Source organism: Numida meleagris, chromosome 4 (genome assembly GCF_002078875.1).
Source record: "Numida meleagris isolate 19003 breed g44 Domestic line chromosome 4, NumMel1.0, whole genome shotgun sequence".
In the NCBI taxonomy this organism is placed as follows: domain Eukaryota; kingdom Metazoa; phylum Chordata; class Aves; order Galliformes; family Numididae; genus Numida; species Numida meleagris.
This window is the reverse complement of record NC_034412.1, coordinates 14,455,769-14,479,451: the sequence shown is the minus strand read 5'-3', so window position 1 is coordinate 14,479,451 and position 23,683 is coordinate 14,455,769. Positions and strand designations below refer to the sequence as shown.

At 38.6% G+C, this 23,683-nt stretch overlaps 1 long non-coding RNA gene across 2 annotated transcripts in view; it reads left to right on the top strand.

The window, feature by feature from the left end:
- Positions 1–5,630, top strand: part of LOC110398216 — a 292,377-nt gene extending 286,747 nt beyond the window's left edge. For both annotated transcript variants that reach the window (XR_002438264.1, XR_002438263.1), the window contains one exon: positions 1,607–5,630. This is a non-coding gene — a long non-coding RNA (uncharacterized LOC110398216). The remainder of the gene's footprint in view (positions 1–1,606) is intronic.

Here is a 23,683-nt window from a genome sequence, read left to right as displayed (position 1 = left end):
AGATGAAGAAAAGAAAAACAACAGAGCATTGCGTATTTGTGTTTGTTTATCCTGTTATTCCCAAATGCCCGTTCCTAGTTTGTAAACATTATTGTTTTCAAACGGTACAAGAACCAGCACTGAAATGAAGTCTGTCACAAACACATGGAGGTAGGATTTAATTCTTTCAGACTTTTAGGATGCCAAGAGCTTGGCAGAGGTTGTTCACTATTCCTTTTGCTCCGGTGTTGGAAGAACTAGCCTACAGAGAGCTTGCTAACTATACCAGTGCATGGTAAGTGCTTGGGCTGGGTTCACATCTGCTCAGAATACCTGAAGTCAGCAAAGCTGGTAGAGGATATTGATGGATGGGATCTTGGGTGAGGTTCCTCTTGTGACTTTTCCAGGTATCCTAAGTAGGGGATCTTTGTCCTGAGGTACTCATCATGGCATTCAGACATTTAATTATGAAGTTCTAAGGCGCTAAATATTACACGTCAAGTAAATTCTTTAACTAGTGAATACCAAATTTTTTGTTAAGGTTGAATTATTCTCTTGGGTTGTGTTCCTATTGGGACAGACATATTAGTAACAGAACGTCAGGCTTTTGTTTGTCTTCTCTCCAGGAAGATTACACATATTTGTGAATTCAAGTAAGGGTTCCTACACAAAATGGGTTTTTTTCTTAGATAAAAACTTAATTTTACCACTTCCCTATCAACCTTCTACCAGTTCAAACAGATTTTAGATCCTTGCTGGATTGTCTTGAAAACTGGCCCAACATAATTTGTGTGTTTACTTATTGGTATTTATTTGCAGTGATTACTCCCACAGTGGTTTTCACAAAGTAAAGCTAGAGAAGATCATGGTGCTCTTTTTGTTTTTTTGGTTGGTTTGGGGTTTTTATTTTGTGGATACTGTCCCCTTTTCCAGCTGCCGTAACAGTGGTTAAAAGGTTGCCTATTTCTTCTTTGAACTTGCTTAGGAAAATTCTCTGCTGATGCAGAATCAGGTATGAACTCCACTCCTGTAGATGTCTAAAAGTATTATCTATGCATTATTGTAAAATATTCATTGTTCATGACTTCAGGGGTCCCCATATGCTCTCATTGTGTGGAGCAGTTATTACTTGGCTGGTTTTGCCCTGCTTCTCATTATGGCCTGGGAGGCTCAGTGACAGCCCTTCCACAAGCTGGTTTTTCCTCTGACTTACTGTGCATTCAGAGAGAGTAACATTTCCAGAGTGCAACTGAATGAAAAATAAAATGGAGTTTATTAAAATATATGCCAAAATTACAAACACAGAAGTTCGTATACATGCATGCTAATCATTTCTAGTTATGCATGAAGTTAATTTACAGAAGCAGATTTACATTATTTTAATGGCGTTCTCTACAAATAAGATTCAATGATTTCAGTTTGGTTTTGATGCCCTTTTTATGTTTTGCATGTTTTGAGATTTGTTTTAATTTGCTTTGTCAATAATAAGAAAAATTAATGGAGCTCTTATTAAGGTTAAAAGCACCTCAGAGAAGCTATCACTTGTCAGCTTTTGTTTTATTGCTATGATTACAACAAAATTGTGTTGTTATCACTGGCAAAATAATAACTCCTTTTTCCCTGGCAGGTTGCTTTTCTGCTCCTGCTTCTGGAGAGGAGCGAGGAGGAGCTGTCCTTTGGAATGACAGAGAAGCACTTGCAGATACCCCTCCAAGGAAGGCATTCATGCTCTGTGCCAACTCATGGGCTCCCACTCACCTCCCACTGCCCACTACAGCTCCTCTGCCTCCTGCTATGGGGCACTGCCAACCCTGCCTGTCCTTGGCCCCATCTCTTCCTGAGCTCAGCAGGACTCAGTTCACTGGCCTGAAACAGTGGAATAAATCTCACCGTTTTTCCCTCAAGAGGTCTAATCCTTCAGTTTTCATGAAGGCAGTTTTGCTGTTGATTTCAGCAGAAGTGGTATCTGAAGATGAATGGCAGGATAATACCCATCTGAAATATAAGTGGACAGCAGCATCAGATCAGATGGGTGGTGAAAAGAGACTGAATGGAAAATGATGACAGGACAGAAATATCCCTTCCTACCAACATCTTCAATGTTTTCATTTCCAAGCATTTGTTAAGCAGTGAAGAGGGTCTCTCTCTATTTAATTGAATTTAGTGATAATTCTTTGGAAAAGGGAAAAGATCCTTTCACAGCTGTATCAACAATATCTTCTCTCTTAAAAGAAAACAGCAGCTGACTTGGCATGTCAAGCATCACGTATTTGGCCAAGGAAGGCAAGCATAAGCCAGACTGGCCAATAGCACTAACTTGGAACAATGCCACTGAAAAGTTGGTCTGTAAACTGATGCTGCCTTTTTTTTTGGATTCTATGAGGGCTTGCTGAGATTTAGCAGCAATGCAGAACTACCACATTCCTGGTAGATATTTCTTTTCTTGTTACATGAGATCCATGCATGAAGTGAAAAAGAACAAATGAACATCAGGTTTACATCACCACTGATATGTGAATGATTGATCACCCATTAAATCACATACAGAGCTGGTAACAGCACACGGGGTAGTGTTAAAGTAAAATGTTTGATATTCTTTACTCTAATTAAGCATGGAAATAATACGATGCAGTCTGTATTGTAAATGTTATTGCAGATTATAGACCTAAAGGAGAGGTGTTATGCCACCTTTATAGCCTCCAGTTCCTGGAGACTGTGACTTAGAGCTGCCTCAGGGCTACCCTAAATTACACCAGTTGGTAATGACTCCCAAAGGGCCGCTATGCATCCAGTGGTTGCTGGAGTGTAAAGTACTTTGGCTATGCCAACAGCCCATCATTTCACGATGGAGGCTGAGAGCAGCTGGCATAGTGCTTGGAGAAAATCCCCAAGTAGTGGTTTAAGACATTTTTCGAACTCTTTTTTTGTCATGAGAGTGATATAAAATGAAGGCCAGATTTCACAAACACACAGGGGCTTTTTCTTTATTATTTAAGCATCTGTAGTCGTGAGCTGATAAGCTGAGAGATGAGGGTTTCTATAGGATTTCAGAGCAGGTATCAACCCATATTGCTTCAGCTTGGCAGCGTTCCAGCTCTCTGCCCTGGCCCTGATTCCCTGTGTGGTGCAGTGGAGCACCACTGGCTGTCAAAGGCATACTCCTGGTTTACATCTCTGTTAGTGAAAGGAGAACTGGATTCCCCCTTGTAAGTGCCAGTTTTTCAATTGAGGATCATATTCCATTCTTCGATGGAGCTGCCAAAGATAAAAGTTGAGTTTACACATGTGAAATGCTTTTGTAAATGTATGTGTGACTCATTCAATAGCTCAGCCCATCCACACTCAATGAGTGATGATTTTTCTGTGCGGTGTGTGGGTGGGTGGACCATTCTTAAGCAAATCTCAAATATCAAAAAATCTTCTCGGAAATTAGGGCATAATATTGGCAGTTTGGGGATTTTGTTTCGATGTGCTGCTCACTTAAAAGCATCCTGAAGATAACAGCTGACTGGTAGCAGCAGAAACTCATAACTCACAAACTGAGCTGATGCAACCCAAAACTCAGCTGACTGTGTTTTCAAGTCTCTGAGACAACAAGCCACTGCTGATGATCTTACTAGAAGTTCTACGAAACATAATCAAAAATAAAGTAATTGACAGCTATATTACAGCTAGGAAACGTACAAACCCTTTGGGCAGCCACAGGTTGTTCTTAGATAAATTTACTACGGAGAAGTAAGTATCTTTTTGTTCTAAAGAGAGCTTTTTTAAAAAAAGTCACCAAACTCTAATATCACTGAGGAGAAGAATGATTTCATGGAGAAATTTGTCTGGATGTGAATTTATAAAGGACTTGCTCTCATTCTGTGTGGAGGAAGATGAGTGTAAAGACAGAGGACTGAGCTGTAACCATCCTAATGGGAAGAAAAACCTAGCATTCCCTTCTCTTTTGCTCAGTTCTTTGAGCTAGCCCTGGCTAGCAGATCTGAGTAGAGTGGCAAAAAGTCAAAAGAAGGACTGATGAAAGAAGCTAACATTGCATCTTCTCTGCTCCCTGACTGTGCATCCTTCTGTGCACATGGAAGAGAGATGGTCTGGCATTTCTGTCCTCTCCCTGCAAGGCTCAAATGGTGGTGAGGAGACTTCTTTAGTGCCCTGCACATATCTGCTCACAGAATCTCCCAAAAAAGGTGAGGAAAGTGAATCATCAAATGGCAGAATAAAACATAATAAAATGGTCAGAAAAAGGAGATCATCTGGCCCATCGTTCTGCCTGAAGGCAGGATTGACTTCAGATAAGTACATTCTGATAGCCATCTGTCATTCTATTTTTGAATTATTAAAAGATTTTTAATAGTTGTAACACCTGTTATTATCCTCTAAGCAATCCATTCCAGTGATTAGCTATTATTTCTGCACCCTGGAATAGCATTGTTAGCTTAGAACTATCATGAGCCAAATACTGGAGGTCCGTCACTTGTTATTCTCACTTCTTCCACTGGATCATTTCTGGAGTTCGGAAAGAAGCCTAACTAAAATTAGATGACTTGCGTTCCCCATATCAAAGGATCTGGGCCATGATTTCTGTTGATTTCAAAGGTTTAAACTTGACATAATTCTTTGGATGGCAAAGGATTTATTTTGTATTTCCATTGGAGCTGGAATACAATACCTGAAGACAGAAAAGTCTTTTGTTGAAATATAAAAGCAACTGATTTTGTCACCTATGTACTTTTAAAATTTGTTCTGAAAGCAGAAAGGGATGGATAACTATGTAATTAAAGAGAGCTAAAGGAGGGACAGAAATGAACAAATGCCATTATTTTTGCCATAGTTCTTGAGGAAGCTGAGGTAGAGGTGCAGAAAATCTGTTACAGTGATGCACTTTACTTAGCATGGGAGTTCATGCAGTGCAAAGAGCTTAATGTGTGCAGCTGAGCTGGGCCTAATGGGCATCAGTTGTTATCTGTGGAAATGGAGTCTGTTAGAAGGAGGCTGGCTACTATACCCGTCTGAGATGGCTAGTGGGATTTTCAATGTACTAGTGACCTTTTCTTACTCATTTTGCTGAATTTTTATCCAATAAAAGCCATCATCTGCCCAATCTACCCAAGTCTGTATTGTGCAGTCTGAGCCCCTTGGTGAGGGTGTTGTGAGAAGCAGGATGGACAGGAAGGGAAGTCAGCAAAGATGGAACAAGGGGAGCTGCTGAAAGCCATACGCACACAAGCAGTCCCACATTTTTATGTATACTTTTAAGTATACTTTTATACATACATGCATATGCGCATACGTACAAAGTGCATTCTATGCAGCATTTCTCTCCCAGAAATGTAGAAACTGCTGTGAATCTGCCAACAGGCTTTGCGTGCTGCCTTATGCTAGGAAAATTCTTAAGGAAAACAATTATATACCTGTTGTAAATTGATCTAGTTTGATAAGAATTTTGCTTATTAATTATATGATTTATAAAGCTCCCATCGCATGAGGAAGTTATGGATAATTATGAGTAACTAAGTATGGAAGTTTAAATAGCAAAAACTTATTATCTGTTGTTGCTGTTCCCTGTCTGTTTTGATGATCGCATACCAGTTATGTTTACACAAAAAGTCAAACTCTCCAATACTGTATTAAATAAATAATAAGTTTAACAGAAATGTTGCTGTCGTTGTTTTCATTCTGCAGCAAATTATTGCTCTGCAAGGTTTAAGTAAAGTGTGGCTAGTAAAAGTCACAAAGACCGAATGGTATTGCTCTGTAGGGCTGCTACAGGAGTGTAGTAGCCTAATAGCTCCAATTTTCGGAATGCTGACACGTTACTAAGACTGTGATCAAACATGAAAGGAAGTACAGTTTTGTTCCAGACCATTTAGAACAAAATCTCTCTTTACTTTTTTTCCTATTATTTTGAAAATTTGTGGTTTCTCATCAAATAAGATCAGCTTCAATCTTAGATCAACATGACATGAATGTGTGTCATTGTGCAAAGACAGACTACATTTTCAGTAAAAATCAGCTCTGTTTTTAGAAGAAAGTGGGCTCTAGAGGTTGAAGGTTTACCAGCAAAGCTCCAACCAGTTGCAATTTTAATGACATGTAACCAAGTGGAGTATCTACAGAGGACTGAATGCTGACAGGTGAGCAGGAGAGCTGGATGCCTCCAGGAGGCAAATGGAGCCTTGGGAGTTAGAGAGCCCTTTCTCAAAAGCACAAGTACACAGGATTCATTGGGCAGGTTGCTTCGTCCGGGAGGAAAGTCTGAGTTGGAAATGCTCAGTCCACCTTCTAAGGTCTTATTGTTTGATAGGCTTTTATATCTGGGTCTGATCCACAAATAAACCAGACACATTCTGGCTCCTCTCCAAGGTAGTGAGCGTGGTGAGGTTGGGAATCTGACCTCATCCTTTTACAGGCAGTGGAGTTTGCACGTATCTCTCCTCATGCCAGTGTTTATAGTTGACATCGATGAAGTTTCAGTATCACTATGTATTAGTGGGAGCTGTTGGGGGAGGCATTTGGGGGGGATGGTGGGAAAAATTGTTTGCCATTCTGAGTGAAGGAAAGATGCTCTTACTGTCCTGGGAGTGCTACAAAAGGCTCCTTGGAAAGCACAGTGATTTTCTGACAAATTGTCAAAAATCTTTGAGGTGGCTCTGATGCTGTCAGAGCATTTTTTCTCTCACCTCACACAAAGCTTTTCAACTCCTCCTATTTTAACACTTCTAACAATAAAAAATCATCGGATATTCTTTTGCTGTTTTAAATGGCTATTGTTCCACTGTATTTAATCATTAAGGAACCAGAAGGGACACATTTCATTGAAAAATGTTCATTTGACCCTCTATAAACAACAACTTGAAGCATTTTAACAGGCTCTTCAAACTGTTTGGACAGAAATAAAGCAGCATCTGGTTTGAAGCACACTTTCATATTGTATTGTTTATGTTGATAGCTTAAGTTCTTTGCTGTGCATTGTTATTTATGACAATTGAATGTAGAACATTTTTGATTCAGTGCACTGAATCCAGACTGCTTTCATTCTACAGCATGGGAATAAAGCAATCAAATCTGAGGTGACTTGACTGATTTCATTTAGAAGGTTGATTCCAGCAGCTTATTAGTGTTAGAGCAGAAGGGAGGGGGAAGACAAGGATGGAGCAGGTAACTAAGGGATCCAAATTAAAAAGAGTGAGAAATCTGGGAAAGAATCCGGTGATGATATGTCCTGTACGAAAAATTTCCAGGAGTCACCACACCTATGGGAAGAAATTGCAGGAATCTGCCCCAAAAGGCAAGAATTCTATACAGATGGGATTTTTTTTTTCTTCTTTTCCTTTTTTTTTCTCTTTCTTTCTTACTTTTTTATTTACTGGGGAACTTGTAAGAAAACATTAAAGTTTGAATCATCTTGCCCATAAGCCAATAAAAAATACAAAACTACATGTACTTAAAATATTTTCATTGTATTTTCTACATTATTTCAAGCATAAACAAATCAAATTTGGCTTATTATAAATCTAAAATAATTCCAATGCCAAAATAACCAGAAACACAATTTGTACCACTGTTCGTTTCTGTAATGCAACATCACAGTGAAAAATATAAAACCGGGGACAAAACAGCGGATGTACCAGTGACAGCAGAACTGTCCCATGGCTGAGGACATTCTTAAAAGTCTGAATAAAACACCGTTTCAGCCAGACATTATCTAAATATTCAATATATCTATTTACAATCAACAATACATAATTGCCCAACATATATTAACCTAGATTTTAAATATATTAATACGTTAATAGATCTCTTAATGTTGCTCTCATGATATTGTAAAAAGTGAATGACATGCAGTTCGTGATTTTTAAACACAATTTTAAAGCATCTATATGGTTTGAAGTAACTGCACACGTCATCAAGTTCTAAGGCAATCTGGTTTCTAAATGTTGTAAGGAGGATTTAAGGGACAGAAACAGGTTTATAATCTTTAATAAACATATCCAAAGCAGCTGAGGATGGCATTTATAGTTACTGACTTTTCTGTTTAATTTGTTCTATCTGATATTTCTGTTTACTTCCTGAGGTGCTGATTTTGAAGCAAGACCAGCTACCTCAATTTGATTTCAGAGCTATTTCCTGTCTATCATCTAGTTGGCCTGAGGTCCTGTAACAGCAAGCAGAAGCTTGGCCAGCCTTAGTGTTTGCCCCCAGACTATATCTGGTATTTTTTAAAGACTTACTAGAATTCCTGACTACAGCCATGTTCACCAATTCAATATCAGCAGTATTCGAATCAAAGGACTACAATACAATTAAATACTTCTTCCTGTTGTAATGCTGTTATATATGGTAGCATCTTCTACTTGTGGTTTGACAGACCTTTTTAGTCAGGGTGAATTAAGCACTGTATCCCTCCTTTGCCTGTTCTCCCCTCAAGACTTTGGCTCTGCTATTTACTTCCTCTCAGGCTGTTTTCCTTTCATTTGCCTTATTAGTAGGTAGGTCAGTAGCTGATACCACCTACTGTGAGCATCTAAAGGCTTTTCTTTTGTTGCTTTTTTTTTTCCCGAAGCCTGAGAAGTTGCCACTTTCTTTAGTAGTGCTACACAAAAGATATTAAAAATCATTTAAATCTTATCTGATTAGAAAAAAATATATACTGAGATTTCCTTTATGGGCATGTATACATCATCCTTTAAAAGCTATAGAAAATTCAGGCCCTCATCCAAGTTTCTTAGGCTGACAAAAGTAACCACAAATCTAAACGTGTTACAGAAATATGACATATTAATTAACATCTTACCATTTTCAGAGTTCTTTTCATCTATAATTGTCTGGTGATTTTTTTGTCCTTCCTATACTCAGAAAGCCCTGGAAGCTGGGGGAAGTCAGACTTTGCCTGCATTGTTAAGACATGGGGACAAATTGGCATCCATAGAACAGATCTGCATTGCCTCCCTTGAGCATTTTTCCAAGACTGAGCGAACGCAGGATGGTATAGTACTTCTGGGTCATGCTCAGCTATAAAGGAGTGTAAGTCCATGTGTACATGTACATGTGTACACATCACAGTAGGAATGAATAAACTGTTGTAAGGAAAGCCAGATTCATTTCTATGTCATTATTTTTTTATCTTATCCTCAAATGCTGGAATGATCAGGCAGGTCATGGATGTGCTTTTCTTTACTTTCCAATCTAAGGTAACTAACAGCTTTCTGATATTCTACCTTTCTTCCCTTTAACTCTCAACTCTCATTACATCCTTCCCTTTCAGTCAATCAATAGCTCTGTGAATGGTCCCAGTAATGCTCTTCTTCTATGTTACATCCTTTTCCCTACCAGCTGCCATCATCTCCTTCTTGGCTGCAAAATCCTCTGTTTATATTTGAATCTTTCTTTGCCAGTTGGCTTTCTTCTACTCTTGGGTCCACTATGCAGATGTTACTCTCTGTGCATATCCTCTGCACACCTAACTTCAGCGTTATTGCCCTTTCTATGCAATACTCTTTAGTCATGAAGTTTGGCTTCTCTCGTACCCACTGTTTGTCTGTTCTGATATCTAGTTTCTGCTAGCTGCCATTGTCCAAGTGCCTGTGTTGATATAGACATATTTTCAGAGTATAATGAATAAGCTATTGCAGATTGAACAGTGAGTGTTCAGGGATGTATATCACACATTTTTATTCTCTGCTATTTAAAAGGTTATTGGCTCAAAAGTGTTAGTAGTATTTAATACATATTTAATGTATACTTAATGGCCATATCTCGGTCTCTGAAGTTCATAAAGTTTCTGAACTTGAATCACTGATTTAAAGTCTGGGGTAGGAAGTCTCCAGATGATAATTACAAGACATTTGCTAGTGAGTTTGACTCCATGGACTGAATTTGCTAGTGCTGGAACCATAAGGTGCACCACAGATAATTCACTAAACTGATTTTGTAGAATGACTTTGACCAATTCAAGCCTGAGCAACTAAATTCTCTCCTCATTCTTGCACCACAAACTCTGGAAAACAGCTTCACCATTCAGTACAGATGCCCAGTGGTGTGTGGCTTCTGGAAGACTTTCACGGTCGTAATCACCTGCCCTGGATGTCACATATATCTAGCCAAGCAGCTGCTCTGCTGCATGGCCAAACCACCCACAGCAAGAGCCTATGCACCAGGTCCCAGTCTGCAGCACAAAGCAGTGCTCAAACAAAGGTAAGCAATATATTAATTCAAAGTTATGCTAGTAGGCCAAAACTGCATCTGCACAGAAAATGGAAAGAATTGATGAAGACTCCGTAATACAACACAAATCAATTCCTGTAATGTCTTGTTTACAAGGCATTGGTAACCCTGCTGCATTCTCTGCATTAGTGTTTTTGCTAATAGGTGTCCACAAATGTGCAAGATACGCTTGGTTATGTGTTTATGAGTAAAAAGATATACATAAACATGTACACAACTAACTCAGTTGCAATATGGCAAAACTGAATCTCCTGCCCTGCCTGGTATCTATTTCTCCATGAACACCACAGGTTCTAGGATCCTCCCTTCATTTCTTATACTGACCCATCCTTTTTTTTCATGATGCTTCTGGGACTGCATTTGCAGACTGTTTTTCCTTATACTTCACATGTCATATGAAATTCTCTAAATATAAATTTTATAAAATCTTTATGTTCCATTTACAAACATACCAGTCCTATTTTCAAAATCATTTATGCAATAAAATTATGTCTTCAGCTGATTCTGAAATCTTGGAAAGGCAGTTATTTAGGCATTTGGAAACTGCCTCTGGCTTCCAGCAAAGTTCTTATGTAACTAAATGATTGCTGATTACTGAAACAGAGGATCCAAAATCTTAATCTAGAGAACTTTACTTGCAAATTCTGAGCACCACTAGCTGCCTTATCATTTCATATCTGTTGCTACTGATGCCAACAAGAGACCAACTGTGCTTGTTGTGAACATGAATAAGGAATAGAACTGAAATGTAGGGAATAGAAGAGTTGTGCATCTGATTCACTGCAAAATGTTGACTCCCTGAAAAAGATATTTAACTGGCAATACACGGTTCTCTTCTGGCACACTTGCACAAACACTAATGACTACTACCCTCTTTCGACCAGTACAGCAGTAATTTGTGTTTGCATTTCTTGGTTTTGGAATCTTGACAGTTGCTATTGCCTGATCCTGTCTTCTTGCATTGCCCTTGATGCTGGAAAAAATAACAACCAGAGTATGATTAATTTTACTGTCTTATAAACATAAGGGTAAAATCACTTAAAATTACTTCTGGATTTTCATTAATAAGCTTAATAATCTCTTAAGAAGTCTTTGGCAATGCAACCAATGAGAATGAAGGGATTACAAGCTTTAGATTTTAATGAGAATTGGTTGTTTGTGGTATTTCTCATTCTGCCACAATCCATCGCCAAAAGAATGTGTATTAAGATTTCTGTGCCTAGAATCACAAAATCAAAGTGTCGTATTTGCATTACTCATGTGGGCTTTGAATTGGGCTAGTCAGATGAGCAGTTTTAAATGTGCACATTTGATTTTGTTGGCCATTTTTCCCTTTGTTTGTAGACAGCGCAGATTTTTAGGAAGGAATTCAGTGGCCAGCTGCCCAAATTAAAGAATAGTGAAAAGATCAAAGTAGTGCATATCGCTACTGCAGTAGTTATTAGCATTTGTGATACCTTATTCTCATGACAGAACAGAAAGTGGCATAACATCAATCTTGTTTTGTTACAAAAAATAATAAAAAGGGGAATTGGTACAAGTACAGCTGTTTTCATTATAATCTCAAGAAAGTAATGTCAGAGTCCTCTTCAGGGGCTGTAATGAAAGGACCTTTGAAGAGCTAGTGTATTCTTCTGTTAGTCACAAAGGTACTGTACGCAGTAATTCCTTTTCTTAAGAAATGGCTGTTCCGTTAGACCAACAGGAACTGATCACGAGGGTCCCACTATTGCTGAGATGGGGTCATGTAGAGTGGAAATATGAGCTCTATAACCCTTGACCCCTTTCCCTCTTTATTTCGATTCCTTTAACAATGCATGGTTGGCAGACAAAAACAATGGAAAGTTCCAATCTCTTTTGTTTGGCTTGGGAAAAACTCAAGCCAGCTCAGTTTTGTTTTTACCTAAAAGTATGTCTGGGTTTCAATTAAAAGGAGCTACTTTAAGTTTTCTAGTCTGTGAAACTATGAAAAAAGCCATTGTTGCCCATCCATGATCTAACCAACAATGAGATACAGATTCTCACAGTGTGTCACCGTAAAACTACATCTTATTTCTAACTGTAGAGGCTAAGAAAGGCTGGATTGCTAGCAGCCAGGATTTTTGAAAAGCTATGTACCCATTCACGTACAATTATTAAACCATTACTTTTAAAACAGGTCATAATATGTTAGAAATCCAGTGTCAGGGAAATACAGGCGAAAGGATGAACCACAAATAGCACAAGCACTGGTGCAACTCAGGAGTTTAGCAGGTGATGCCATCCCCTAGAACCCTTACAGAAATGTTGCATGTTTTATTGCAGTGGGAAGTTTGATTATTTGAAAGTTAAAAGTAGTTGATTCACATCTCCTAAAGAATTACAATTTGAATTCATATTATAAATTAAGATTAATGGCATGTATTTCTGATCTGCTCAGATTTTTATGCACATATCCACTCATTTTGCAGGTCTAGACTCATTTAGAGATATGTTTAACTTCATACGTTCTCATATTTAAGGTTTTGTAAAATTTCTATCTTTTAACATCATTGTACAACAGCTCAGTGCCTTCTTGATAACAAATCCAGCCAGGTATGTGAAACAGGGATTTCTCTTTCAAACATCTCTTCGTTGTCAGCTGGTAAAGAATTGGTCCCTGCTAGCTTGCTCTGAGTCCCTCTGTTTGAAAGAACCTTGCATGACATAGCAAAATTCAGCTATCAGTAGTTTCCAGTGTAACATTTATAGTAAAAGTACATATTTTGTATGACCCACAAAGAATTGTATTGGCTGTCACAAATTTGTCCAACAGAATCATATGGTGGGTGTTGCTGAACAGAGGGAAGACACAATCGAAATCCTCATCCTATTGAAACAACCATATTTTTTATAAGGTCAGCAGTTCATCTTTGCTCCATTTGGATGTTTACATTTTACAGCGTTGGATCAGTCCCCAAGTAAATGAGCTACATAAGCAGACCCCTTCCTAAATAGAGGTTTCCCTCCTAGAGGAGACATTAAAGGCGCTTCATGTGAGCAGCTGAAATGTTCTATTTTGGATATAGTGCATCCAACTGAACTACCAAGCAGTAGAGAAGAGACAGTTGTGGGATGTACAATTACAGCTTTTGAAGTACTGTGGCCAAAAATTCTGAAATATCTCTAGTTTTATTTTTATACGTCCAACAATTGTATTTGCCAGATACTCTGGTTTCACTCGATAAGAACAGCTAAACAAAATAACTCATTTCCAAACTCTAGATTACTATTGGTTCTTCTTTTAATTTATTTTATTTTTTAATTATGTCCTCTCTGGAAAGTTTATTTTTGCCTTGTATCATCACTTAACCCTAAGATAAATGATTCTTATAGATCAAAGCAGAACTTAACATTTAGTTTACAATATCACAGCATACTTGCCATGGGGCCTCAGTTACATTGATAGAAAAGTATTTGTAAGAGACAGCTCTAATGAAGAAGTCACAAAAAAAGGAAGCGTTTGAGTAAACTACAAAATATTTCTTTTCTTATCACCACCTCTGTTACAACTTTGCTACTGGAGTACAAATAATTAAGAGTACATACAATTAAAGAGAAATATTTGCAATAATGTTTATTAAACTCAGGTTTGGTAGGAGTTGTCTCAGCCTCAATACCAGCCTAACATGATAGGGATGTTACAGTCAGACCTAAACTAGATGAAAGGCCTTTCTAGGTTCTTGCTGCATAGAGAAGGCAAATAAGTGGCTGTTCATTGCCAACCACTTGACTGGCTACAAGAAAAAAAGACAAGTTCTCATTAAAGATAAAGCAAAATGAAAAAGAAGGTGATACGATCCACCTTCTCTGTGGATGCTGAAGAGAAACTTTTGTTATTTTTTCCCCAAAAAATTGATATCCAGAAGCAAAATATATCACAAATACTCAAATTTCCATGGTCCATGTCCAGATGGGTACCATCTAGGAATTAAGTAATTTTTAATATGCAACTTTAAAGATTATCCTCTTATTGACACCCAATTAACTTGATCAAAGCCTATGCATTTATATCCTTATTCTAAGTTCTCTTCCCCCCCCCCCCGTTCCTTCTTTTTCTTTTGTCTTTCACTTATAAATTAAAGAGACTGTGGACCAAATTTTGCTTCTAGATGTGTGCATGGTTTCTGCTGACTTTCATGAAAACTGTGGGTATGCCTCTCAAGGCAGAATTTAGCTTCATGTATGGTTTTGATTCATTCTGTCATCCTTTAATGTTCAAAATCTTTAAGATTATTTGGATATAATACATGAAAGGGAAGACAATATCTGAAAAAGGGCAGAGAACAATTATTCTCTGTTTCAAGGGTGAACTGCCTTAAGTGAGCAGAAATCAGTCACAGGAGGCTGCTTGCTTCACTTATTTTTCTAACTGCTCTAGGCAAATAAAGATTAAGCCATTCTTTTATCAGGCAGGCCCTCTCCCCAGTATAAAGACATAATCAATCTAAACCGAAAGCAACCAGGAAATGTACAGAGGATTTTTGGCCAGGTTTAGGCTGTATAATGACATAAAAGTGTAGGATTAATTTTGGTTTAGATTTTACTCCTGTATATTCAATAGACAGAGAGATAAAAGGTGCTGAAATTAGATTTCAAAGTTTTATAATAATTTGCTGAACGGTTGATAAAGGAGTGTTGTATGGCATCTCTATAACACTGTCTCCACAAAATCATGTATAGAGAAATTCATTGTTGAAAAACTTCAATATCTAAAGTGCAAGGTCAGCTTAGTTTCCCAATGCAAGATCAAATCAGAGTGGATAAAAATAATTTATTTCATTTTACACTGAACTATTGCAACTCTTAATGAAATTTAATCCTACTTCCCCTCTTTTGGAAATCTCAACGAAGTTATGGTTCAGAGAGAAGGCAAAAAGTTCAGGTACCCTGTGATGTCAGGAGGGATTAAAAAGACTAAGTCTTTATTTTCATGCACAACTATACAAATGCTTGTGATTTTGATAATAAGAAGAGTGTTTTATCCAACATAATTTTCTGTAAAACCAAAATTTAACTTCTGAGCTACTTCCAAGCCCAACTCAAAATCATATTCATCCCAGTTTGCTTATAATAGAAATGACAAAAATAAAACCTTTTTCAGAGCTCAGGAAAAAGTATGATTTTGCTCGCCCTCTGATGATCAGAATAAAAGAGAACAAAGACTCAAACTACCCATAGTCTGAGTTTAAAAAGAGAAAGATGTGGCTTTTCTGCCCCTCTCCTGGTACTTTTTGTGGTTAGGAAAGTTTTGCTGAATCTTAGGTGTGTTCATTTCTGAAACTGGGGCATTGAACCAGGAATGCTCCATGGTAAAAGATTTTATTTACACTTTAAAAAGCCTTTTGAGTTTTGTCGATCACTTTATCGTTACAGGAAGGAGAGCTACTAGCAAGGAAGGCATTGAGTACAGCAGACACTGTACTGGATAAATCATGGGGTAAGTAGAAATGCATGTATGTGCTTGCAGATTTTACACATGTAAGGTCATTTCAATAACATATTTTGCAGTTTTAAAAGGGAGGGTTAGAGTAGGCTTTGTGATTAACTTCTAAAATGAACGGGAGTTTTAAGTACACCTGATAAAATGGAGAGACAAAAACGGCACTCAGGAACACTGCTCACAATTTTTTTCAGTTCTGCTAATAAAAGTACATGATTTCTTGGAGCCTTGAAGTGTTGCTTAGGGCTGCAGAGAGCTTCCAGATAGGCCTGGAGAAGCTCCAAGGAATTTCTTTAAAGCCAGCATGCACCTAGGAGCTGGAGCCCTTGTTCCTGTCTTGTCACAGTGGAGAATTTCCTCCTCAAAGTGGGGATGGTCCCCAGAAGCTGTGTCAGCTGCAGAAATAGCACTGATGGATAGGTAGCCCTCCACAGCAGCTGCTTTGTCTGGAGGCTATGTACAAACCTCCCTGGGTCCAGAGATCCTCCTGCTGCATCTTGTCTGTGTATTCCCAGCTAGCTGCTTTTGTATGAAAATGAATTGTTTCACAATAACCATGAGCTCAGTCTAAAAGACACAGCATTGCAACTAAAGCGCCGCATCTCAAACACCGACAGATTCCCCTTCACATCCTTCCATTTTTAATTGCATGATCCCATTTTTCTTGACTCAGCTCTGATGCTGAACTTTCAGCGTGTTATTAAACTTTTTAAACATTGAACTGCTCCTGTTTTGAGTTGATGTTAAACGCATAGCTGGAGCTTTGCTTTTAACTCCTCCTGTGTGTAGCTTTAATTTTGATGTGAGCTGTAAGCCTGCTTCTAACACCAAGCCAAGACACAGCCAAATGACCTTGCCTTTTCTGCTGTGATTAGAGATTACCGTGCAGATTTTCCTTGGTGGAAAGCACTGCAAACTTAAGCGTTCTGTAACAAAAACACCCAAACAAAAAGAAATCAGTGAATTGAAACAGTGCTAAGGGTAAGATAATTTTTCATTGAAAAAGAGTAGTGTTCAGCAGCCTGCATTTGCCAGCAAACTGGTGTCTTTTGAAATCAATTATTGTATTTTGTTCATGCAGTTGATGAAGATGGTAAATTAGTTCAATTGCAGATGAGAACTCAGAGCCCACTGGAAGCTGATTTGTTTGTCAGCATCCAGGATCTTACAGCATGAAGCACATCTGTCCCAGCCATGCTCTGTCACGGGGAAAGGAGCACAAGGATGCCTACGTGTCAGTTTGCTAGCCTGAAAAATGTCCTTTCCTTCTGAATGGCTCCCACTTTACTTGCCTCAATCTTCTACAATTACTTCAAATTTCAAACATTTACAGACAAATTGGCAATACGCAAAGCTGTGACATTCCAAAGACAATGCTCACTGACAGCAAGAGACTCACATCTCATATGCTTCAGAACTCAGGGAGAAAAGGAATGAGAGAAAAGAGGCTGCCAACCCAGGATGAAGAAAAATGGCAGCTTTATCTTTTTACTTACTTGTCAACCGTATTTCCCCCTGATTGTGGAAGATGGGGGACCCCCTTTTACGAATTATTCCATTAAGTCTGAAGGAAGCACGAGCAGCCCAGCACTGTGATGTAGTGGGAAAGGGCTGCTTATTGCAGACAGTCCAGGTATGCTTCAAGAAAATCACTGTTGTGGGTAGAAGTGGAAATATAAAGGGCAGCTGGGAAGGAGGGTCTTTGCACCTTAGCTGCACTTTTAGGAAATGAAAAGGTAACTGTAGAAACACCGAGTGCTGGTAATCTTTGACACTCTCATTATTAGGAGGTTTTTAAATTTTATTCATGTGGCTCATATTCAACCTGACAAGTCATGTAGCGATTAAAAATTGGAATGCTGCAACAACAGTGTTAGAATTAGGATCAGTGACTGGTTTAACTCTCCCTGACAAGGAAAGCCTGGCAAATGACTCAGTTCCAGCCAGTAGGGAATCTTCAGGCTCACTGCGCACTACCAATGTGTCCTGACAAGCCTCGTCAAGACAGCCAACGTGGGCTTAGCAGATGCCCTCAGAAAGTTTCCTCTTCTTGCCTTTCTTGCTCCTGTGTAGTTTGTCCCTGGACTGTGGAGTAAGTGCTAGGATAGGCTTAATGGACGATAGTTGCATTTTTTGAGACCTTGCATAAAGTCTAGAGGTAAGAAATTGGGGTTCCGGATGCACTTTTCCCTCCTCAATTTCCAGAAAAAGAGTTCTTGAAATGATTCAAAATCAAGTCTGGGACGTTTCAGAGTATGGGATCTTCCATGATGAAACATTACAAGAAGCTGCTAGAAGGAATTACTGTGATGCAATTCTGTGATCACTGAGGACTGAAATTTCCATTAAAGCGTGTAGGCTCTACTATGGGTCTTACAGCATTCAGACAGCCTCGGATATGTTCAGATAATGATTTAGGCTCCCCTGGTATCTCTCTCTCTCTCCTTCTTTCTAATAACATGCTGCCCTTACTGCGGTACAGTTGCAGAACAGATGTCTTTGACTGATGTGTTTGAAACATGGGTGGCTTAATATCTGTGTTCTAATAATGACTGATTTTTGGTATCCTGGGAGAACATCCCTCTTGGCACTTAAGATATAAAAATCAAGTGACATTTTGAAATAAACAAGATCTACAGTTGGTAGAATTAGCACTCAATCTGTCATCCTACATGCAAGGCAGAGCCTCAGCCATCAGAGGATATATAAAACAAAGTCTTCTGATGTAAGAAGGCTAAAAGTTTGAGTTTGTTATGAAGAAACTTAAACACAAACCTTACTCTCCCTTCTTCAAAAGTCACCACAATTTCCATGTGTGTACAGCAAGTGGCATTTCCCTGGGCAGAAGGGAAGGGATGGGAATGGAGATCGGGTGGCCACATCAGAGGCCTTTCATCCCCCAGGTGATATTGGGGTGGGTTCCTGAGCAGCTCTTCTGTGGGCAGCCTGCAGGATCAGGTAGGCAGACTACTGACTACTACTGTTGTCGTCAGCTCATGCAAAGGTTGCAAGGGTTGAGCCTAGCTTTCAGGTTAGCAGATCCCTAGCCCTTCTTGGCCCTTGGGACAAGGATTCCTTCCATACCATGCTAGCATATCAGATTGCCTGTAAGATTTTAGCCAAGTACAGCACTAGCAATAGCAATGGCTCTGATGGCTAGAATATCTCAGTGAGAGAAAATGATGGTTTTATTTAGGAAAAAAGTATTCAAATGTTTGACTTTTATAAATTCTGTTTACTGACCTAATAGAATTTACTTACAGACAAGAAAATCTAAAATTTTAGTGGAAGACTTCAGAGTCCATACTCAGTAAAACTCAAGTGCCATTCCAGTACTGATTTTAAATATGAAATTGCAGATACAATCTGCCTCTGATAAAATATTATTGTGTGCTGGTAGAAGAGATACTAATCAGCTCTTGATTAATATTCATTGTATACATATATGTATTCAGGAAATTAAAAGGTATTTTCAGACAGTCAGAGAGCATACAGCACAAAAGACATTCCTAGATAAATTGAACATGCAGTGGTCAAGGCAATCTCTTGAATTCAGAGTTAGTGAAAGGCCAGCCACTTCATTTTTTCATTCACCCCAGAGGATTAAGAAAAACTGAGCTGATAGAATCTTGTGATCCCACCCACTTTGGGTGCATGTTTTCTAATTAAAATGGAAATTTGATCAATTATCAAAACGCACTGGCTGATAGAGATGTGCCATTCATCTTCTGTGCAATCCTACATCTGCCTTGGAAGCAAGAGGAGTGTTTTCAGGTTCTGCAATAATTCAGACATTAAAAATACCATTATTATTATTATATTCACTTCTAAGGCAGTCATCATTTGTATCTGAAATAAGCCAAACCAAGCGACTGTCCTGTCCTCCACCAAGATCACGCCAAATTAGCTAACGCATAAATGTATAGAGAGAATTGCATACATGGGGACAGAGATATATATCTGACATTAACAAAGATATCAGTAAGTATCCTGACATTTGCAAAGGCTAATCATTTCACAGAACTATTTGCAGAATTATGTACTTCCCTGTGAAGTCTCAGTGACCATTAAAGTGAATGGAAAATTTTCCACAGTGCTTTCATTAGGAAACATGAATCCACATGAATAGCGCTCGCTCATACGAAGTTGTGCATATTCCAGTTGGTTCTTGATACACTCTGGGCACATAACAAACCGCTTGCACAAACTTATCAAAACTGATTGAATAGTACTAGGCAAGTTAAAAAAAAAAAAATCACCATTATTCTAAGTAAGTGCTTATGGTAGTCTGATAAGCCATAGCTCTTCCGATGATGTGCTCTTCCGACGATGTGCTCTTCCGTATAATCCTCTTTGTCAAAGACCTGGGCTTTCCCAGTGAGTGGACACTGGGGAAGGCTGAAAGGGATTCAGATACAAATTAGGAAAGCAGAGTCTAGAAAATGGCTGCTGCTGAAGCAGAGGAGAGGAGAAAGTTCAAACCATGGACTGAAGAAGAATGCTTATTGAAACACTTTTGGCCAAATCATAAAGTAACAGCTGGGGAGAATGCAGTGTCCACCATTGCTGAAATGAGAGAAGAGCACATGAGATGGCTGGTTATGGTGCTGTGCAATCTTAATCCTTCTTGGACTGGTTAGAAAGCCAGATAAAAAAACTTTCAGTGCTCATACACATGAGCAAAGGCCAGTCTTAATGCACTAAGAAAGCAGAATGGGGAAAGTCACTGACAATGTGCTGCCTTCTGTCACAGGAATCCACTGGTTCCCAACAGTTAAGCTCTGGCAGCTCAGCATACCGAAAAAGTTCGCTGTCTAGAAAACTGAGGAGAGATAAAGCCTGCAATGAAACAAATGGATGCCTCAAAAGCTTCACAAATACAGGACTCAAAATATAACAGCAATTTTCTTCCTATTGTGCATTGTCTAAGAATTCCCTTCAAGTGAAAATTTTATGGAAGATGAAAAGAGAAACATCAGAAGGCTTAAGTACAAATTGCCTGTCCTCTTTCTTACCTATGCTTACTTGTTTGTAGACTGTAGCTAACAAGCAAGAGCTGTTGCAAGGCATGGGTAGATGCAAATCTCCAAGTCAAGACTATACTACAGTGGGCTAAGAACTCTGCCAAAAGCAATGGGATTAAGATTATCTGGGCTCAGAAAAAGCAGAATGGCCTGGCTTGCTGGTTCACAGTAAGAAGGCTTCAGCATAGGACATTTTTTCACTACTACTTCTATACAGAAGTTAAACTTGAAGAAGTCACTTCAAGCCTTAAAAGTCCAGCCCTATGGCTTCAGTCTCAGAAGCGAGTAGAAGTGATTGTCCACAAAGGTGGGTTGCTGAAGCTTTTTTCCATCGCCATTGCTCCACATATTTCTAGAATTGATGAAGGTAATTTAAAAAGTTGGAGTTCAGACCTATATTGGTAATACTAATACTGCATTTGAACCCTATGCAGGGCATAGATGTTCAGCATTAGGGCACTCAATCTGCCCAGGACCACCCTGCTGCAAAGGCTCTTGTATTATTGAAGGTGAAGAGGACAAGAAAATGTGAGTGACCAGACTAGACACCCATTTCATGTTTTGTTCCAAAGACCATGCTGAGATCATTATAACACTGCTTCCCATTGTAAAAGCACTGTTATTTGGGATTTTTTCTGGTTCTTGTCTCTCTGGGGGTGAGCAAGAAAGCTAACATAATCTTGTTTGTTTGAGAATTACAGTGAGTTTATTCTTATTTCATACACAGATGTTTTCCAGAGTTGAACTTATTTAGGCATCAGTCTGTGTGAGCAGAGTAGGAATGAATGGAGGAGTCATCTCACTCGGCTATTCCCCTCCCACCCCACCTTTTGTTAGTCCTTTGTCATGAATGAATTTGATGGGGAGAAAAAATCTTGATTGGCCACCAAACTTGGCGTTTGAATTGGGATGGGTGAAATTCTGACTGTCTTGATCTCAAACTAGGAGTATAAGTAACATTTTATATCTTTATCTAACTTGGAAGAAAGGATTATATCATTCCTTTGGCAATAACTTGGGATTTATGTTTTTTAAATTTCAAATATCAGTTTGAATCTCCAGGATTTATGGGAACGTGTCTGAAAGAAACCTTATCTTAGATTACAGTGTTTATTTTTTGATAATTCAAAGATTATTTTTCTATCTGGCACTGATCAATAAAGAAAGAGTTAAATATAACTTTGGAAGGTATTTTAGTCATAACAGTAATCTCTTTATATATCAGTGGGTCAATAGTTCAGGAAAAGAAGGAACTATAACTTGAATAGACACTAATTAAAAGAATCAATTCTTATCCTACTACATATGTCCAGTCATATTAACACATTTCTAGATTTCTTACTCAGTGGACTAGTCAAGATTAAAGGATTTGCTAATATGGATGAACTGAGTATGCTTCCAAACTGACTGAGCAGATTTGTGAACAAATTAGTTCATTTAAAATTGACAGTGAAAGATTGATTTTGCACAGAATGAGTTACCTAAGGTATTCATCATTTCCTCTGCTTCCATGCACAAGACAGAGATCTGCTTCTTTTTCTTTCTGATTGTAATAGGACTGCTTACTGAGCACCTTTATTTTACAGCCATGATTGCAGCCTGTCATTCTTTTAATTTAGACATATTTTAGCCTCCACAGACCTTCAGAAATAACTTCCTTAAAAGCCTTAGTCTAATGACTCATTACATGAGTTGCTCAATTCAACCACAGTACTTTAAATTATAATGCAAGGGGAAAAATTGCTAATTACACAGAAAAAGATCCAATTACTCCTGAGACCATTTGATTCATTATTCAGATTGTTTTGGGGGGTGGGGAGGGAGGGTGTCTCTAAACATGAGGTTATGTATCAATGTATGGTGAATGGCACTTAGATGTCAGATTTGACATCAGTTATCATCATTCAGCGGTATCCAGCATCTCTGTATTTTCCCCTACCAATCTAAGTAGAGTTTCCAAGACTCTGATTCATACATATGTGCCAATGCCCCGTTCTTCATTTTTTTTTACTATTAAATGACAGAAGAAAGCTATAACCAATCCCTTCCTAATGCTACTACATGGCAAGTCACTCTGCCAGAGGAGAATACGTGACCACAAATGCAAAAGGAAGTGACCCACAAGTCACAAAACTTCAGAGGGAAGAGTTTCACCAGTGATTAAATGTGGTTCATGCTTGATTCCCTGCCAGCCCTGAGCTAGGGAGCATCCAGATATCTTGCTTGAGACTTGCCTGTGCCCAGGTTCCTCCTATGGTGTAACGTGACTTTTGCAGTTGGGTGGGAGCTGAAACCAAAGGAAACGATACACTTGTCATTGTTGGCCTCTCCTGAGCCAAAATTACTGAGATTTGTGCTGTCTCAGACACAGCCATAAAACCCTTTGGACTCTTTCAAGACAGATCACATCCAATCTAAACTTGGCTTTTGTTCATGGGGCATTCAGTATTCCCTTAACAGGACTAAAGTCTCCTCCAACCTGGCTCACGTTTCAGGGTAGTGGGGAAATCTGAAATCAGTTAACTACATTCTGTTTCCAGTCTGACAATTCTAGTAACTAAATTATAAAAAAATTTCCATGTATGTGTGCTTTCAACTTAGTTTGCCCAGATGTGAAATGAGATCAAATTTTGGTTCAAAGAAGAATGTTTTAATGTCATTGTCTGAGTGCTTTTACGCCAAAATTAACAAGACAAATGAAGGTGACTGTAATGCAGAAAAGTTGATAAAATTCTACTGGCAGACTATTGTTTGCAGCTATACTGATGTGAAATGGAACTATTATAAGAGCTCTCAGAGATAATAGTTCTTTCGAAACCCTCCAGATTGCTCAGTCATGGCTCCATTTTTCCAAGGGCTTTGCTAACTGATTCAGCACCCTGCAATTGTTCCCTGAAACATGTGTTCTTCCATAACCATTACTCTTCTGCAGTATATCCAGTTTAGTCATCATTAAACCCATCTCATCTATGATGTGCGAGCCAACTATTCC